Source organism: Lissotriton helveticus, chromosome 9 (assembly GCF_964261635.1).
Source record: "Lissotriton helveticus chromosome 9, aLisHel1.1, whole genome shotgun sequence".
NCBI classification, from domain to species: Eukaryota; Metazoa; Chordata; class Amphibia; order Caudata; family Salamandridae; genus Lissotriton; species Lissotriton helveticus.
This window is the reverse complement of record NC_136070.1, coordinates 162,172,279-162,193,736: the sequence shown is the minus strand read 5'-3', so window position 1 is coordinate 162,193,736 and position 21,458 is coordinate 162,172,279. Positions and strand designations below refer to the sequence as shown.

The following is a 21,458-nucleotide window of genomic DNA, read 5'->3' as shown; positions in this document are numbered from 1 at the left end:
TGAACCCTGCAGAAACAAACAATTAGAGTGAATAATTTATTAAAAATCTATGATTTGTTTTTAATTATAAATTTTTATTTTATCACATTTAATTTTTTGAATCAGTTATACAATGTTTACATGATTAATGTAAACTGGAAATAAGCCATTTTTAAAACTTAAAAAAGGCTGTAATTGTAATGTCACTATGGTGAGGTTTATTGCACTATTCTTCGAGATTTAAATTCTCTAGTGTTGTTTTGGTCAATTTGGTGTTTTTCCCCTTAACTCCAACTTACCAGTCAATAAATCAATAGTATGGTTTCTCACCAAGTAATGTAATGACTGTTGACAACATATCAAATATTCAGCAGCCAAATGCTTCCAAATGTCCGTTTGCTGTATTCAGCCTTTTCTGACCTATATAAAAATAAATGTGATCTTATTTGGTACTCCACTTGAAGATAACGTTTAAATTTTTGATCTGCCTGGGTCCTCATTATGAGGACCCCGTTATTCCTAATGAAGCAGGTAGCATAAGTTGCTGGCCTCCTGGGTAATAAAAAGATCTGCAGGAACACATCTGGTGTAGTGATTTCATTCCGACACTTCAGCTCCTCCAAAGAGGAAAAATGTCCAGTTGAAATGTCATCTAAAATATTGGGAAAAATCATGGACGAATTTGTGCAGTATCATTGGATCCTGCATATTATCCTCAAACACATCAAATGCAGAATTTTCACCTCACTTTGAAGCACTGAAATGGGTTTCCAAATAGGCATAATCAGTCAAGCAATCTTGTGATATGGATGAGCCTCAATCAAAAATATTATCTAATTAATTTCTAAATCATAGTTATTTTCATGGAGGATTGGGTTTAGAATAGGTCTTTTCTATGATTTAAGATCATACCACCCTAAAGTATTTAAAGGTTGCTTCTTTTTATCTTTTACCCTGTTCAGCATATGAAAATTTGCAAAAATATCAGAACATATAAAGTATAGTTCACTAAAACTTTTCTAAAAGTACAGGGAATATTCGTAACTCCATGTGAAGGGACTTTTATATGTTTTCCAATTCACCTCAACTTTTCCAGGAGTGCACATGAAGAGCTGTGACGGTTGCAGGCTTCTACACATGCTCACTGGAATTTGTAGGCGATTTCCAAATTTTCACAATATGGAATTATATGTATGAGAAATTTACCCACAGGCAAATGTAGCGACCAAAGGTTTTATTTCTGTCAAACAAACACATGTTTGAAGGATGAGTGAATAGTTCAAACAAATGATGGGTGGAATGCTTTTATAAGTCTCAGCCACTGGCAATCGCTACAGGCTGCACTTCAATTAATCTTTGCTTAGCTCACTGCACTACTAGAAGAAGGAAATCTGTCTTGTTCCAGCTCTAGTAGGAATACTCTAGCATGAACTGCCAGGCAAGCACCGCCGGATGTACTTAATCTTTTTTAGACTCATCAGTGAGGTACATCTTTTATCCAATGACATGACCCACTTCTAAACAAACCGTAGGCTTTAGTCTGTCGCATTAAAATAATAAAAGGTTATGATTGGAATGCTTGCATAAGTCACAGACACTGGCAACTACTTGGGCAAATTCCAGCCCATTCTGTTTAGCCCACTGCACCATTCCGGTTGGGGATTAACCGTATACAAATCAGTCTTTAACCTGCTCCACATAGACTAGCCCAGCCGAAAGGCAAGCCATGTCCCCTCCAAATGTGAACACTGGCAACCCCAGAACTGCTCCAGTTTAGATGCATAATGACATCAAGCTAATAGCCTAGTCAATGTCTGAAAGCCCCAAATTGATTAGTGCACCAAGTTAGTCCTTTAACTATCCTGCAAGTGTTTACTGTTAGGAGTATGAAAGATACACAGGGAATTTGTAGAATTCCTTATAACACATACCCAACCAGGTCACATAATGAATGATTGTATTGCAACATATGCTCTCAAAGTTAACTGTGTTTGAGAAATATGCACTGTGAAGCAACTTTGTAAACCAACACACTTAATCAACTAATTCCTGGGGGAATTTAGCAGCTGTCATGAAATGCCTTCGTCCGTGAAATTTCTTTAGTCTTTGTTTCTAATTTTCATTCTTAAGGCATTTATGGAAATTCAAAGGGAGCCCATGAAGCTTCAGCTTTATTTGCATTTAAATTAAAAATGTGAGTGCATCTGTTCTCACAAACAATGACTACTGTTCAAACATTTGCTTATTCCCATGTAAAACATGCTATGTACAGAGGCATAATAATTGAAAGAGTGTTGGAATGCAGGGGTTAAAATGAGACAGCTTGTTCTCTAACCAAAATTATGTAGCATTTAAATGATAAAAGGCATGTAAATATGCTGAGTTGATTGGCAGAAAACAATATTGAAATTGATTGCTTGAAGACAAATAGGAATGAAGGTTGCAATTCACAAAAGGGAATCTAAACACACATACTATTCACCAATTCCAGGTGTAAATGTACACCTAGTTATAGGATTTATACGTTTCTTCACTAACATTTGAGGGGGAGGTAACGTTTGCAATAACATTGTGATTGTTAAGTTACTCCTAGTAGCTTTTCCACCTGATCTCATCAGAAAAGGCAGACATTTCTACCTCTGCTATGGAAAACTCAGATTGGAAAGTATGCACAGTTTTCTCTGACGTTAATCACACACCTGATTTACTTTAATCAATCAAACACTAAATCTAACCCACAACCTACGCTTTCCATTTTTTCCCTTGGACTAGGAGACTTTCAGACACTGCACTACAGAAGCATCCTGTAGAATGAAGCAAGACACACTTCAGTGGAAGAGGAACCTAACTAAGGAGGAGACAGTCTCCATTGGCGTAGATCACTTTAGTGAACTACATGGTCCACCTACATATACCCTCTGCGAAGTGAAGTATCAACCATATGGCTGCCGTTGGCTGACTACTAACACATTTGGGGTATAGGTACCTGAAAAGAAAGTGGCAGAAAGAGAGGAAATTTGAGAAGGAGAAATTCTTCAGGTTTTAAGTGGAAAGGATCTTGCTGGTGGTGGACCTGGATACTGTCTCTGTCTCAACCCCTCCAATGAACATATCCTCTCTACAATTCACCTTGGCCTGCTTAATATTGTTTCTATTCCAGGCAATTCCATAGTACGCTCAGCCACACAATGATACCCCTCTATTTTCTAACTTTATTTTTACACTTCATTCATGCCCCACTCTCAACCCCTTCAACGAATTGGTACACATCTCAATCTCCTCTCTCACACACAGCATCACACCTCTTTTATATCAGCTGATAATGATTAGAGTTATTTCAATACACTCTTTTTAGTAATGCTGTCATCGTTATAAGTGTATTTGTTTCAACAGCAAGGATACAATGTAGTGTAATAAGGCAAAAAGCAGGGCATGTGTCTAAAGTATCACAACCACACACACATATATGCCATACTTATGTCTATGATGCAACCACAATTTAGAGTTTTGTCTTATTTTGTTTTCACCCTTCATCACTGATCAGACAATATTTGAATGTATGTTTATTTAACATATGTGTGTTAGACCTGTCAGCATTAGGGTGGTTTCCCCCACATATTTTGCCTACTTACCTCAATCGTTGTGCTGAAATGTGTGATTTTGTGCTTTAGGACTCTGTGTACTTTACCCCTGCTCAACAGTGCTAAACTGCTTGTGCTAAACATGGTTTGATTGGCTTACACCTGATGGGTATATTTAATTTATGTTTAAATCCCTTGTAGGGTGGTATACCACATTCTCAGAACCTGTAAATCAAATGCTACAAGTGGGCCTCCAGCACTTGTTGTGTGAACCACTTAAGTAGGAACTTAAAACATGTACCAGGACTGCCATTACATCTTTAGTGCATTTTTAAACTGCTAATTTGACTTGGCAATGTAAATCCCTAGGTAGCCCCCGGGAGAAGGGTGCATTGTAATTAAAAGTTTGGACATGCACTTTTACATTTTACATGTCCTGGTAGTAAAAAACTTATATGAGGTCTACCTGTCCCATAGGATAACATTGAGGTGGCTTATTACATTTAATAAGTGCTAATTTTTCATTGGATCCAGGTAGCCAGTTCATGTTTGATATCTATGAAATTGTAATGAAGAATCCTCTATATTTGTAAAGTCGATTTGTTAATTGCACTCTTGAAAATGCCACTTTTATAAAGTTGGAGTTTTTCTGACTTAGACATTTGTGCTTGCAGCCTGTCTTGGGTCACATGACTGGGTGTAGCTGACTTTGTGAATTCCTCCCAGACAGTCACACAATAGAGGGATTATGTTGGCTCAGCCCAGACTTTGACCTCAAGCGTGGGATCATTTTAAATGGTGGAGCACGAAGCCTTTAAAACTGCACGCTGCACCACAGGAAGTTGCTTGTCATTAGCGCTTCCTGTTTGGACACTTACCTGTTTTTGTCCTTCAGCGTCTTCGCATTCCTGAATTCTTACTGCTGGGATCTTTGAGCCTTCGAGTTCATGGATTCCTGTTGTCTCTGTCTTCACGTTTTGTTGTTCCTGGATTCTGGTCCTTGGCATCTATGATTAACTGGACTCCTGTAGTCACAATTGTACATTGTTTGCGTAAGTTCACGCCAGGCTTCAGAAAATCTTGTGTTCTTCAAGAGAATTACACCTCAGTAATCTGCAAGTATATATGAACGTTAACACTTGTTAAGACACTTGTTGAGACAGGAACAGCACACAGTCTGGTAACACTCTCTCTATGCCAGATAATTGTATACATTACTTATCTGATTTGCTTCAGTTTCTGAATTCTGTATGCTTGTTTTGGGAACCTGAAGGTGAAACAAGGCATTCTATGAGTTACATGTTATATTTTCTGATTTAAGGAAACAAGCAGACTTTAATTACTATCAACTGAAACATTTTAGTTGTTATTCTATTTGTTCTTTTTATATTATAATCTCTGTTAAGAAATCAAGAATTTGATTGCATGTTTTCCGTTGAACACATTATATCATTATATATATATATATATATATATATATAACTTGTCCCAAAGTTGCGTGATGCCCTCGAGCACAATCACGAGCCTCAAGCTGCAGCCCTGCTCAGTGGTGGAAACGCTGGCTTGCCGACTCCTATCGCAGCCGTTGCACCCCTGCCTGACACGTTTCGAATTTCTTCATCAGAGGCTGGTGGTGAAAGGGAAATGACGCACAGTCCGGTACTAGCAGCTTCTGAAATATACGATTGCGCGCCCCCTATGGGCTGCTCAGGATGAGCCTGCGCGTTGCTTTCTGGAGGCTGTTATCATGGAGGGATGTAGATATCCCCTTGTACTGTGTGCTTAAATGTTCTGCTGATGAATTGAAAGCCCGCTCATGGGCTTCAGCATGCGAGCGTTGCCTATTTCCAGCGGTCATGCTCCACTTCCGTGGCCCCATTTAAGCGGGTGGGGCATCTCGGCGGCCTGGGCGCCACCTGTATATATCGCTCCTGCTTGTCCCAAAGTTGCGAGATGCCCTCGAGCACGATCACGGGCCTCAAGCTGCAGCCCTGCTCAATGATGGAAACGCTGGCTTGCCGACTCCTTTCTCAGCCGTGGCACCCCTGCCTGACGCGTTTTGAATTTCTTCATCAGAGGCTGGTGGTGAAAGGGAAATGACGCACAGTCCGGTACTAGCAGCTTCTGAAATATACGATCACGCGCCCCCTATGGGCTGTTCAGGATGAGCCTGTGCGTTGCTTTCTGGAGGCTGTAGTGATGGAGGGATGAAGATATCCCCTTGTACTGTGTGCATAAATGTTCTGCTGGTGAATTAAAAGTCCGCTGATGGGCTTCAGCATGCGAGCGTTGCCTATTCCCAGCGGTCATGCTCCACTTCCGTGGCCCCATTTAGCGGGTAAGGCATCTCGGCGGCTTGGGCGCCGCCTGTACATATTGCTCCTGCTTGTCCCAAAGTTGCGAGATGCCCTCGAGCACGATCACGGGCCTCAAGCTGCAGCCCTGCTCATTGGTGGAAACGCTGGCTTGCCGACTCCTTTCGCAGCCGTTGCACCCCTGCCTGACGCGTTTCGAATTTCTTCATCAGAGGCTGGTGGTGAAAGGGAAATGACGCACAGTCCGGTACCAGCAGCTTCTGAAATATACGATTGCGCGCCCCCTATGGGCTGCTAAGGATGAGCCTGCGCGTTGCTTTCTGGAGGCTGTAGTGATGGAGGGATATAGATATCCCCTTGTACTGTGTGCATAAATGTTCTGCTGGTGAATTAAAAGCCCACGGATGGGCTTCAGCATGCGAACGTTGCCTATTTCCAGCGGTCATGCTCCACTTCCGTGGCCCCATTTAAGCGGGTGGGGCATCTCGGCGGCCTGGGTGCCGCCTGTATATATTCCCTTTCACCACCAGCCTCTGATGAAGAAATTCGAAATGCGTCAGGCAGGGGTGCAACGGCTGCGAAAGGAGTCGGCAAGCCAGCATTTCCACCATTGAGCAGGGCTGCAGCTTGAGGCCCGTGATCGTGCTTGAGGGCATCTCGCAACTTTGGGACAAGCAGGAGCTTATATATATATATAAACGTAACTCGTCAACAAAAAACAGGCAGCAGCCAAAGCCTTTCCCCAAATGACGAAAGCAGACCCGAATTCTGTGCTAATTCAAGGTGTTTTTATTTCTCCAGCCAGCCAGCCACCATTACGCGTTACGCCTCCAACAAAGCTTGATCACATGGCCTATGTATATTTCTCCAATGCCACACCTCAAGTAGGTGTAAAAAAGGAAGACACACACAAAGAATCTGAAGCTGATGCTTTTATTGATGCAAATCCCCCCCCCAAGCACTTTTTTGACAAGAAAGGCAGGGGCACACTTCTCTGTGTTTTTTTTAATTAGCTTTATTCCACTCCCTCGGCAGACAAACGCATTTCGTCCATGCTGGCCTTCGTCAATGTATATATATATATATAATATATATTGATACATATATGAAGTGTGTATTACCCACTGGTGGTTGCCTGTAGGTAGTTATAGTTAGTTAGGACCAAGTTTGAATAGGAAGAGCATCGTTTGATGAATCTTCATGACATTTTTCAAACTAATTATTTGTTCATATCAGCTCCTCTGTTGAAAGTTTGGGGGTGATTCGTCAAGGGGGGGCTGAGAAAAAATGGGGGTCCCAAAACGTGTTTTCTCCATGCAATTTCCACAGGAAACTTTAGACAAGGCTACAGGAACAGGTGAACGGAATTACGCCAAATTTGGCAGGGAGAAGGGTCTTGGTCTAGAAAGCATGCTTTTGTTTATTTGGTGTAAATCCGTTCAGTAGTTTTGGAGAAATATCAAAATTTACAGATATCGTTATTTGGGAATTCTGCCATCTGATTGGCTGAGGCATTACGAGCACGAGCTTGCTGCTTATTGGCTGAGAACAGTTGCAATTAGGAAGTGTTGGCAGCCATTTTGCATTTCCGTTGAGGCGAGTAAGGGGAAAAAGGGTGAAAAAAGTAGGAACGAGGAGGGTAGGAGCACTGTGAGCTCTGTGGGATGGTTAGGGTGTGCTATATAGTGAGTGTGAAGCAAAGTATTTACCCCTACCGGTGTGAAAGTGCTGTTTTGCCCAGAGTGAGATGGTGCTGAGGTGAGATGCTGGTACACTCTGGAATGAAAGCGTGTGCCTAAACCATGTGCTGAGTGCTGTTAACTGTTGTGCTCTTGGCGCTGTAGCATACTGGCCAAAGCAAAATATTTACCCCCACGGGTGTGAAAGTGCTGTTTTGCCCAGAGTGAGATTGTGCTGAGGTGAGGTGCCGGTACACTCGGGGATAAAAGCGTGCACCTAAACCATGAGCTGAGTGCTGTAAACTGATGTGCTCTGGGTGCTGTAGCATACTGGCCGAAGCAAAAGTTTTTACCCCTACCGGTGTGAAAGTGCTGTTTTGCCCACAGTGAGATGGTGCTGAGGTGAAGTGCTGGTACACTCGGCAATAAAAGTGTGCACCTAAATCGTGAGTTGAGTACAATAAACTGATGTGCTCTGGGCGCTGTAGCATGCTGACCACCGTAGCATAGCTGTGCAGGTGGTGTTAATATGCGTTTAAAGTATAGCGGGAGTTTGAAGAGAACTAATCACTGGTACAGGTCTGAAGACTCGGGGATGAAACCGTGAGCCTAAGTTGTGAGCTAATTGCTGTAAAGTGATGTGCTGTTGGCGCTGTAGGATACTGGCCGCTGTAGCATATCTGTGTAAGTAGTGTTAGTATGTGTTTATACTATACAGGGAGTGGGAAGTGAACTACTCACCCCTACCCGTGTTTTAGCAAGCAGGAATAAATAAATAATTGTGAAGAATATAATGCAGAATGTTGCAATGCCACAAAAGACAAATGGTGAAATCAGGTGTGTCTAAGAAAGTGGCTGTGTGTAATAAATTGATGGAGTTTGAAAGTTATATAAAAAGTGTCTTTATTTAAGTGCCATAAATGGACCCACTGGTGCAAGAGCTAAGGCATCCAGCTGAGGCAAACTCCAACCGCTTCTGCTGTATTCAAAGATAAGCTCCTGCATCAGTGAATTCCACATTACATGTTACAGTTCCATGTTACATAAACAACACCTATTAGACTTGAATGACTCTAAATTCTATAATGAAAATAAAGATAGGATACAATTATCACGTGTATCCTTTAAGAAAAAAAACAAAAAAAAATTCTGAAATGTAATCATCAAACTTCTTAGGTACCCTGGTACTCCTTTTTGTAACACAAAATCATCAACAGTAGAACAGTCAGCAATCTCTTGTACAGTAGATTCAATCTGGTGCATGTCAGAATTGGTAATAGTTCTACCCACATCGGATCTTTGAGGAGAAACACAAAGATTGTGCTTCTGAGAAGCACATTCTGTACCCTTCTGGTCAAACCATGCATTATTGTCTTCAGCTATTTAAAAAAAGCATCTTGTGCAAAGAGCTAAAGCATCGAGCTGAGGCAAACTCCAACCGCTTCTGCTGTATTCACACCTCAGGCATCAGTGAAATCCACATTACATGTTACAGTTCCCTGTGACACAAACAATAGCTATTAGACATGAATGAATACATTCTGTAATGAAAATAAAGGTAGGATACGATTACCACACTGTGCCAACAAGTTCCTAAATAATGTTGTGTTTTTTTATCTTGATCGCCAGCTTGTGAGGCGAGGCTGAGTATGAGTAAATTTGTGCGAAAGGGCTTTGTGGATAACAGGCAGGCAGAGAGACGTGTGCACAAAGAATAGACATGGTTTCAAAATGGATGTCGGGTTTAGGCTAATTTAGCAAGTAAATAGCATATTTGCATAGGCCATACATTACCCATCCCTGGTTAGACTGGAGACGTAAGGGGCAATAATGAAAACAGAGTTCAAATGCCTGAGCATACTTAGAAAGTTATCACACGAAAGTAGTTCAATTGAAGTGTATTAAAATAAATTAAAGGAAAGAGTAAAAAAATGTTGGAAAAAATCAATCCAAGAATAACGTGAATTTCCTACAAGTCTTGGAGATTGCAGTCCGGAAGTTTTTCAGTGGCTTGAGATGCGTAATGTTCCAAGAGGTCATTGTTGCCATTGATCCAATTCATGTCCTCAAAGGGACAGTAATGTTCCTCGAATGTTGGAGCGGCAATTTGAATTGGCAGGCAATCAGCGATGTTGTCAAAGGTCGCATGTTGCAGGAGATCTTTCGCAGCTGCGCAGAAATTCCATTCCTCCGCGATACCTTTTTGCGTTGCATCCGCCATTTCTCCACTGCCTGAACAATCAAGTTCATAGTTTTCAAGATACTCCATTACCTGCTGGATATCAGGAGCGATTGTTAGGATGTTGGAAAGGCGTACATCCATTCGTAAGTCGAATGAGCAAGTTTTGCAAAAAAAAGATGGTTGCACGCAGATTGCATATGTGTAAATAAATGTCATGTTGTAGCTGGCTCCGGTAATAGATAGAGGCAGGCAGCTGAAAAGTTGTTCCATTTTTTCACGATATTGATGTAGCTTCGCATCGAGGCGTATTCTGTCGGACATGGTTGTTACCACAGGGAGCGCAGCCATTTTTTACAAGCAAAAATAGTAGTAGGATGGCTGCAAAGAGAGCGAGGCACTGTTCCTGTTATTCTAGAGGTGATCGAATGAATGAAGTCTGATATTATACCAAAAACAGTTTGGAAGCCTCTGACAAAGCCGGAGGAGACCATGTTAAAAAAGTGTGCCAGACCTTGAGTGTGTGAGATGTGTTGAAAATTGTGTAACAATTCACAAAGTGTAATGGGAGGTTTGTATTTGAAAGGGACTGTATTTTACTTTACGTTTGTGCTATCTGCCGTCGATAGGATTATTTTGCAGAAGTGAGGGACACTTCTGTTCTGAACAAAAGCATTTTCAGTTTGGTTAGTTTAATGAAATCGGTTTTCAAAGTAGGGATTGAAGGCCAAGTTGTAGTTTGGGAGTTACTTTGTGTGGGTGGGAATAGACATTGCCACAGGAAGTTACTTGGTTTGAAACAGTAAGGACATATGGTATGCCAGCTCACATTCAGTAGTAGTCCATGTTATTGAGAAGCAGATCACTGCTGTTAGAAAGCTGTGTGAATGTTGGTCTGATTGCAGGAGTTGGCGTGCTTTTAAGAAAGCACGCAAGATTGGTGGCTGTACGCTTAGAAGCGTTGTACAGTTGAACATTCTTGGATAGTAATGAATGACTTCCATTGTGGTCACCACTTTTCACCTGTGAGAAAAACTTCTGTATCCTCTTTAAGACAGCGATATGTAAATGGGAGAAACCACTGCTCGTGAATAAACGTGCTACCTTGTATAATCACATACAACATGACCAACAACATGTACACCTAGCAGACACAACAACATTACGTACTGTGGGAAACCTGGCTAGCCATGTACAAAAACCAAACATGGCATGGCACCTCTGTCACACAATGCGGAATGAGGGGAGAGATGGGAGCAAAGTATGTGCGAAGGTGGCAAGCGTTTCTTCATTATAAAAGTATACAATGCAAAGTGTTGAGGAGATGTGCCTGACAGACTTGAGTATGCAGAGCACAGACATGTACATGTCAACATACACTTATGGTCTATTGAGTGAAGTAGACAGTGGACGCAACCATGATAGTACAGTCAGTAGGGAAGATTACGGAATCATAGCGCGTATGTGCCCCCTCCACCCCCCATATCTTTAGCGTAGTAGGCTGGCTCAGCGTCTGCAAGGCTAGCCTAGTGTCTGCAAGGTCTGCGCAGCTTACACCGCCACGTGGTTGACCCCGTGAGTGATGGTGGCTGCGTGAATGATGCTCTCAGCCTGCTGGTACTCAGAAACCGTCATGGCCGCTGCAACGCATATATGACGCACAGTTCACCTTTCGACACCGCTGTATGTGAAAGAGGGCCCACCACATGCTGGCAGGAGCTCCTGGGCCGAGGTCTGCAAGCTCGGAAGGCTCCTGAGATCAACGCTGGCTACCGCGACACAGGCACACAGTGCCCAGCCTGAGGCCCAGCAGCATGGAGTGATCTGTATACTACTAACACAGTAGTCGAACAGGTACCAACAGTGCAACGGTGTCTTGATCCCACAATGGACGATGTTAGAACTGTATCTGAGAGTGGAGATGATGGTACTCCCTTCGACCAGGTGCAACCAACTCTAGGTCCCAACAGTGGAACGATGTCATGATACCACAATGGACGATGTCCGATATTACCTGCAGCTTGGTTTTCATAGAACTCCCTCCGTTGAGGTGCATTAGACTTTGTGCTTCCATAGCTAACTGCTGCACATGTTTATTGGTCTTGATTGATTGTAGTCACTGGACTGCACCGTGGTACAACAGGTCTGAACAGTGAAACAGGGTCTTGATTCTATGATTGAGGATGTCAGAAGTTAAAGTCTGTGATGATTTCCGTGTACCCCCTCCGACCAGGTGCAACCAATTCTAGGTCCCAACAGTGGAACGGTGTCTTGATCCCACAATGGACGATGTTAGAACTGCATCTGAGAGTGGAGATGAAGGTACTCCTTTCGACCAGGTGCAACCTACTCTTGGTCCCAACAGTGGAAGGGTGTCTTTGTCCCACAATGGACGATGTCTGATATTACTTGCTGCTTAGTTTTACACAACGCCCTTTGTTGAGGTGCATCAGACTCTGTACTTCCATAGATAACTGCTGTACATGATTATTGTGCTTGGTTAACACCAGTCGGTGGAGTACACCACAGTACAGCAGGTCCGAACAGTGAAACGGGGTCTTCATTCTATGATTGAGGATGTCAGAAGTTAAAGTCTGTGATTATTTCTGTGTACCCCCTCCGATTAGGTGCAACCAACTCCGTGCTTTCGAATCCAACGGCACGTGGCTGTGAGGCGTTGATTACCACTGCCTCTGGCCTACACTGCGGTCAGCAGGGCTCACAATTCAGATCGAGTGGTGATTGTTTAATTACAGAATCCAGTAGTCAAGTAACTACGTCTATTGAAATATACACAATATCCTTTTAGTATACTTGCTCGAAGAACCTTTTTTAGATGAGTTTTTGGTTTAGTACAATGACCAAATTCTTCTACGTAGTGGAAAAGAGCAATGAATAACAATCTACACTGTGGACAGCAGAGATCGCAATTCGAATTGTTTTGATTTATTTATTGTACAGTTTTCAGTAATTTATGTTGTGAAGAGGAAGTGAGAAAAAGTATTCATGGATGTCTGTGTGACTACTGCCTTCAATTTACACTGCAGACAGCAGGGTTCACAATTCAGATCGAGTCGCTATTGTAGATGATGCAGTCCTGTAGAAAAGAACTTGCTCCAGTGAACTCTGTCCACACCACGCATACGCATCATTGAAGGCTCCGCACAGGCTTTTTGTTGCTTCTTGTATGACAAACTGGGCATCTCAAGTCCACGTTACGTGGCTGTGGGCCCTTGCTTACCGCGCTCTCTGGCCTATATTGCAGACAGCAGTGTTCACAATTCAGATCGAATCGCTATTGCAGATGATGCAATGTTGATTGCAATAGACATTGCTCCTAGTACGGCCCGTTCGCAGCACGCATCATTGCTGGCTGTGCAAATGCTGAATGCTTTTGATGTGGCTATCTGAGTGCACTAGAACTGATGGACCCTTTATGATACAATATTTTTGTGTATTATTTCAGATCTATTGCTTGTGTCTCATTAAACCAGTTGTTGTGGTTCTTTTACAATAGAATTGTTTCTGTATTATTTCACATCTACAGTCCCTACCTTACCGCAGCACAAACTATTGACTCTTTTATTATTGAATCTCTGTGTGTGATCCAATGATTACTGTTGTAGTTGATGCTAGCAGCAACCATTCCATGAGGGCTGGTTTACACCCACCCCACACGCATCCAGCACAGATGTCACTGGATATGTGACCCTGGCAATAAAAAGGTGTCGAGTGCACGTGCCTATACCCACTTCCACTATCTATCTGTGTCCGTGTGTTCATTATCTATGCATGATACTGCCTCTGGGCCCAACCACATTACATTGTGCTGTGGACAGCGTATGCAACCATCTTACCTCTGGCAGTGGGGTAAGCCTTGGTTATGTAACTTTAAGGGTGCATGGCTATCACAGGTAGAAGGCTACTTTACAGACCATGAATATTGATAAAGATGATTGTTGCTTGTTGTGCGTAGTGTAAGATATATGTACATAGCCAAACGTTTTCAAAAAAGCTCTCTATGCAGAAGAGGTGTGTCTCATCAAATGTTGTAGAGAGAATGACTAAAATGGGTGGCGTTTTCCAACTGCTACAATGGGAAATGTTATTCACTAATCAAATTTTTTTTTAAGGTCACATGACAATTGCGCACCCAGCGCGCAAGGAGACCGCACCCGACACCATTTTGAGAAAATATATTTACTATATATAACTTTATTACAGTTAGAAATATATAAATCATTAAAATATTTTAGATTATCGCTTGCTCTCATATACACTTTAAAGTTGTTTAGATATAGTTTTGAGACATAAAAAAAATGAGTGAATGTCGTACCAGGTGTGACACAATATGTCTATGATGTAACACAGGGCCTGGCAGCGTTCACTCGTCACATATACAAAGTGCAGCGAGCGCGACCCGATACGTACATGACGTTATGCGCGGCTTGGTACTGCGTACCAGTCGCATAACAAAGTAGCAGCTGGCGCGACCTCATACGTATATGTTGTTATGCAGGACGAGGTGCCACGAACCCGTCAGATATGAAATGCACATCATTTACGAATTTAGCAATATGGCGGGTAGGATTCGCATGCTGATGGAGCTTGGTAGACAACTGGTACGTTCTTTTTGAAGATATAAAACATAACATAACTTTTAAAGTTGAAAAGAAAGGATAATAGAGTTTCAAAATATTATTAAAAAAATTAGAAAAAATATAGGTTTTATAAATATTAAGATATGAAATTAACATTTAAAAAACCTTTGAAATTCACTGAAAAAAACGTATGTTTTACAGACGTAATAGTTAGGAATTAGCATTTAAAAAACCTTAGGAATTCACTGAAAAAACCATAGGTTTTACAGATGTTATAGTTAGGAATTAGACTTTAAAAAACTTTAAAAATTCACTGAAAAAACCATAGGTTTCAGGGACGTTATAGTTAGTTGGACATTTCACTCAGAGAAAACCATAGAAATTCCCCTGTTATAGTTAGTTGAGCTAACTATAACTCGCACCCCCGCAATGAACTGCTGATGACGTCACATATTACATCATTCATGACATGGTCAGTGACATCACTGATGACATTTCAAATTACATCACGGATGACCCAAGGCTCCTCAGCAATTACACTCCTTCCTTGGACACCGACTGTAGCCTTGCCCTGCTGAACTTTCCCAGAACATTTTTCTCAACACACAATCACACAAATAGTTTCACTTTAATTATGCTCAAAACCTTATTTTCATCACCCAAGGGTCACACTTTGAGTGTTATGTGTGGCAATATAAATATTATTTACAGAGGTGACTAGCCTCAAAAATAAAGTGACGAAAGTGCTAAAAGTGAGGGTCCTTCAGGGTAGGTCATTTGGTTGTTTGTTTGCTTGACATGTCATATAAATCAGTTTCTCAATCCTACTGAGGGTGCCGTTACCCACAGTTTCTCTACTTAGTGCAATATTGTTTTGTCAAATCCAGATTATTTCTAAAAGTGAATGTCTATGAACACTCCTTAGTTTGTTTTGATGCTGTGTGTTTTGATTTCCAAGGTGGCAAAACAAAGTGGTGGATATAATCCTAGGGTTTCAATAGGAGTTCGATGAAGCCGTATCCAAATTTGAGGAATCTTCACAAGCCACTGACTTGGACCTTTTCCCTCTGACTTCAATATGAGATACCAAGGACTATCGGCCAGATTCATGAAACGAAAATCGGCTCGGAAAGGGCCAGATTCTAAGAATCTGGCCCTTTGCGAGCGCAATTATTGCATTTGGGATTCATCATCCCAAATGCAATAATCGCTATTTTAGAATTCGCTATTGTGCGAGGAATTGCATTTAAGGAATCTCTATTAGAGATTTCTTAAATGCAATTCAGCAACCAATTTTAAATTGTGAATTCGCAATATTTGGCCGCTATTTACCACGAAGTCTGACTTCGTGGTAAATAGCGAAAAAATAGATTAAAGCACTTTAGTGCATTTTTTTCTTTTGCATGTTACACACACACACATGTCCTTTGGACATATGTGAGTGCAACACCTGTGTAATGTTGCATTTCAGGGGTGCTACAGGGTGTCCTTTGGACACCCCTGGCACCCTTGAAATCGCATCCTTATTTGCGATTAGCAAATTGCTAATCGCAAATAAGGAATAACTCCCCATGCATTCCTATGGGCCTTAGGCCCATAGGAATGCATGGGGAGTTATTCCTTATTTGCGATTAGCAATTTGCTAATCGCAAATAAGGAATGTGTAGGAATCACAATTTATTTAGTAATTCCTATATGAATCCCGTTTTGCAAGTCCTTAATAGCGATTCCTTATGAATCGCTATTAAAGACTCGCAAAACGGCCCTTTCATGAATCTAGCTGCTAATTTACAGTATGGCACATGGGTACTTTGTCACAATCACAAATGTGTTTAAATATCCTATCAGCATTAATATTAGTGCATCATATTCTAATGCACTTGTAACAAGGCAGAAGGGATATCCACATACCCGGCCATCAAACTCCTAATCAGAATTTAAGTCCCAAAGCAAAAACTTTGATGAGGATAACCAGCTTGATGTGTCTGAGGTTAGCTGCACAATGGTTAGCCTGAAATCATGCCCAGGTCTCAGTCAACCATGAAGTGATATTTTAGATTGATGCTTTACTTTTTCTTGGAACATTTTGCCTTTCAAATATAAAAAATCATATTCCCAGTTCCCTTTAGTCTATTTTAATGATCTTGATGTCTTTTGATCATTTCATTCCTTTTCTATTTTACTAAATTGGTATGGGAATGTTATCATGTTCCATCCTAACTTTAAAATTATCAGTACAGCATAAACCTACATACAGTTCTGAGTGGATTACCTGCTGCTTGTATCATGGTTTGAGCATAGATTCTCTTAGAACTGTGTTGTGACCTAACCCGCATGGGTTTATTGAGTTGTACTAACTTGACAACCACATTCCTGACAGAGGGAAATTGTTGATAGCTCCACAAGCCATTTTGTGAAGGAGAAACATTTGAAAATATATCTAACCTATATAAGTTGAAGTTAATTCAATTGAGAATTAAACTGTTACGGCATAGAGAAGCGAGGGTGATTATCATCTACACATGTTTGGAAATGGTCTAAGATAACTGAGATCCAAAATGCCATTTGAACATATATATGTAGGTCTGATTTGAGACTCCTCAAATAAGATACCCTACTTCCTGGCACTAGTAAGTAAGTACATTTTTATTGTTTTAGGTTAATTAAAACCATTACAAAAAATACAGTGAAAGCACGTATCCTCAGATAAAAGTTTAGAAGAAAAAGTTAAAACTTCCTGGCACTAGGGACTGAGACACCTATCACCGAAAAACTCAATAGATAATGAAACCAAACACAGGGGAAATGCAACCACAAGAGAGGTGAATTGTAATACATACGGACCACACATAGACAAGGACAATACTTTACTCAGAATGATGTTACTGGCTGGACCAATAAAATGAATAAATCAATATTCATGGAGCTCTGCATATACAAACAATTATACAAATACTATACATAATAGTTTACAGTTAAACCTACAACACAAGAAATTATTAGAAATTACAAGTATGGTCCTCTGCATATAGACCCAATGGGAGTTTAAATATGCAAGCAGCATAGGCTTACTTCCATGGGTCCAAGACTGGGGTGACACCACTTGGCAGGGTAGACTTACAGATGTCTGGGTCAAGGTGCAGGTGTTGAAATCCTGTTATATCCCTGAGGCTTCAGATCAGGAGGCCAGTCAACAAGCCATTGGAGTCACTTTGGGATCTCAGTTCAAGAAATGCAGGCCCAGTCCTTCTCACCCTGGTAAGAGGGCAACAGGCAGCACATCAGCATAGCAAAGCAGGTGTCCAGCAGTGTGTAGTCTACTAAGCGGTGCCTTTGAAATAGGGGAGACTTCAAAAGACACGCCTTTGAAGTACACAGATGTCCTGCCTGTCCTGTGATGCCTCCAGACTAACTACAGGGGGTATGCAGTCATTTATGTGGGATCAGGACACAGTTTATTAAGGTGTAAGTGAGGTTCTACCCAGCTACTCCCTCCCATCCTTCCAGGGATGGCTCTTTGAGCGAAACCTAAGCTCCCATTGTGTGTGGCTGTCTACAAGGAATATACACAGCCGAACTGCCAACTACACCCTGTCAGGTGACCAAAGACAAGCAGCAGACACCAAATTGCTACAGCAAGAAAATGGCAAGTTCCTAAAAGTGGCATTTTCAGAATTGTAATTTAAAATCCGACTTCACCATATGTTAGGACAAATTGTGAGGTATGCCTATCCTCTTTAATCATCTTTGATACCCAGTTAGATCTGAGTGTTATCTATGTTGATAGGAGATGGTGTTATCCAAATAACTTAGTTAATGGGTACATACATATGTTGATGAACAGTGATGATAGAAGTTATTTTTGGGTAATGCTACACTGTTCTTGGGCTAGCAGCTCCATTGGACCTGATTCTGATTCGATATTCCATTTAGTGTCTCAAGCTTCCCATTTGACTGATGGGATAGGTCCATGTATCCCTTTCGTGGCTTGGTGATGCCATAATGAAGTTCAAAATGTTATAAATATTGGTTGGTTGATTAAAGCTGGCAAGAGCCCTCAAGGTCGGGTCGAGAGTAACCTCTCATGCCATCACATTTATTTAGCTTTGGAAATGGGAACAGTGTCTTCTTTGGACATTGGGGAGCAGTATGGATTGAAGGCAAGCTCTCATATTTTGTGTTTTTTAAGGTGACCCCACAGTATAGTTGAGGTGCGCATAGTTTGTGTTTTCAAAGATTCTCTGAATATGAATTAATGAAGTATATTAAATACCACCTCAGCTCGTTAGTTGCTTCTATGGTATAGATGGTGAAATAGCTAATTTCACCTTGTTACCCTCTTTACCCCTTTACAGTGTCAGCCCAGGTTCTTGTGTCATTTAAACTCATGGTCAATTGTGCAGCATGTTTTGACGAATATTTTGAAAGGTCGCAGTGATAAGTCTGCTTCATTTGGTAGAAGCTTCTGATTTGTGATTGGCTTTTTCTAGCTCTATTTCGAAGCGTGCTCATCTGCTAATTCCCAATCATAAAGTAACTCATGGTGACGAGTTGAAATACACAGGGAATTATGTCATATCTGTAACATGCTGGAGTCGGTGATGTCTTCAATGAACTTGTTAGAAGCAGCATGATTCATTATCCTATCACTGACCTAGTTGCCTCTGAGATCAATAGTTTAATTGTAAACGTGCCATCACAGCTCTTTAACCTAGCCTAAAAGGGCAAAATAATAACATCTCGTCTGTATAGCATTGGCAACCTTCCTGTTTCATTCCCCCAATAGGGGAAAGAATGTATACATTTAAATCGGCCCAGTATAGTGAAGAATTAACATAAATGTCCAGTTCTTTCCTAACTAATCTATACTAATATAATAAAGAGAGAGCCCAAACCTTTGAGGCGGGTAATCTCAGGAACCACAGCACCAATCACAACACCCAATACAGCGTTGGAAAGAGCAGTTGCAGCAGAAGGACATAGGCTATGCAGACGCCCACCATATATATTTAAAAGGTAAAAGAACCATGCCAGCAAAGTAGTCCCTTGTGGGCGTGTCTGCGTTGTGCTGTGGGCGTGTGCTGGGTCGTGACAAATGCTGGGGGTGTGTGGTACGATCCGCCCTTCATGCCATGTCTCATATCGTGTGCTGTGGGCGTGTGCTGGGGGCGTGGGCGTGTGCGGGGCACGGGATTACGGAAAAAAAAGCGAGCGTTGTGCCCAATATTTCATTGTTTTTCTTCCCAGGTTCTGTACATTCCGGCTCCGGGTGTCCACCCTGCTCCCTTTAAATACCCCTGCACCCCATAATCATAACCCACCCTTACTCCTTAAAATACCCCAACACCCTTAAACACTAACCCATCTTAACCCTATAAATAGACCCTGTACCCCAAAACCCAAACATATCCCTAAACCCTAAAAATACCCCTGTACCCCAAAACCCAAATCTAGCCCTGAACCCTATAAAAACCCCTGTACCTCAAAACCCAAGCCTACCCCTGAACCCTAAAAATACCCCTGTACCCCAAAACCCAAACCTTGCCCTGAACCCTAAAAATACCCCTGTACCTCAAAACCCAAACCTACCCCTGAACCCCAAAATACCCCTGTACCCCAAAACCCAAACCTAGCCCTGAACCCTTAAAATACCCCTGTACTTCAAAACCCAAACCTACACCTAAACCCTAAAAATACCCCTGTACCCCAAAACCCAAACCTTGCCCTGAACCATAATAATAACCCTGTACCCCAAAATCCAAACCTACCCCTGAACCCTAAAATACCCCTGTACCCAAAACCCAAACCTAGCCCTGAACCCTAAAAATACCCCTGTACCCCAATACCCAAATCTAGCCCTGAACCCTTAAAATACCCCTGTACCCCAAAACCCAAACCTACCCCATAACCCTCAAAATACCCCTATACCCCAAAACCCAAACCTAGCCCTGAACCCTAAAAATACCCCTGTACCCCAAAACCCATACCTATCCCTAAACCCTAAAACTACCCCTGTACCCCATAACCCAAAACTATATCTGAACCCTTAAAATACCCAAACACCCCAAAACATATACCTCAGTACCCCAAAAATATACCACTATACCCATACTTACCTTATCCAAACATTAAAAAAACATGCTTTTACCATTCATGCATTTGCAACGAATGTTGTTGTTAATGTATGCGTGGTAAAAGCATATTAAATGTAATGCCATGCGTTATAATGGCATTGCGGAGTCATGGTACTTTTGTAATGAAAGTATGCAGAGTGATGATATGCGGCAAGAAACTTGCGGAATAATGGGTGTTTACCCTCCCCCGGTAAGTACGTTGGTGGCACGGCGGCCCACATCTCCAGCAACATACTCATATTTTTTCACCACCGATCTGAAAAATGCACAGGTCTCTCTCGTTGATGGCCAGTACCGCCATACACTTTTAGACACACCTCCCGCCACAAGTTCTAGAATTATTATTATTATTTTTTTTTTCATTTCACAGAATTTTATTATTATGAAAAAGCAAATGAAGATACACAATACAAGTGTCAGTGATACAATTGATATAGGATAAAAACAATCAAAATATAGTAGGCAAGCATGCGTTGTAAAAGAGACATCTGTAACAAAGGTAACCCACCAGAATCCGATAAATAAATTAAGTCTGTTAAAAACAATTAATATATATCAGAAACAAGAATCAAGAGTATCACTATCAGTTAGAGTTCCCAAGGAGAAGAAAGGAAGGGAAAGAAGAGAGAAGAAAGAAGAAAAGAGAGAAAAGAAGAGAAGAAAGAGAAAGAGAGAAAAAGCAAGAAAAGAAAGAGAGAGGAGGATTTCCACCGGACCATCCCAACAGACAAGATACCATTCAACCAGACATATCAAAAGGGTATTGTACAACCAACCTTTTGGAAGATAAATCCATGTAGGTATCAAAAGCAGTCCAAACACCACTAGCAATAGACGGAGAAAGATGGGCGTGATCAACCGAGGTATGAGCACTGCGTAAAAAGGAAACCCAAGCCAACCAAGTATGATAAGAAACTGAAGAAAATGATTTCCACTCCATTAAAATTACTATAACTGCAACAGTCAATAAAAGATCTAACAGCTGTAATT

The 21,458-nt window shown here is 41.5% G+C and overlaps 1 protein-coding gene across 6 annotated transcripts in view; it reads left to right on the top strand.

Annotated features, from left to right (window-relative positions):
* Positions 1 to 21,458, top strand: part of MDGA2 (MAM domain containing glycosylphosphatidylinositol anchor 2) — a 1,540,171-nt gene that overhangs the window by 949,384 nt on the left and 569,329 nt on the right. The window lies entirely within an intron of this gene.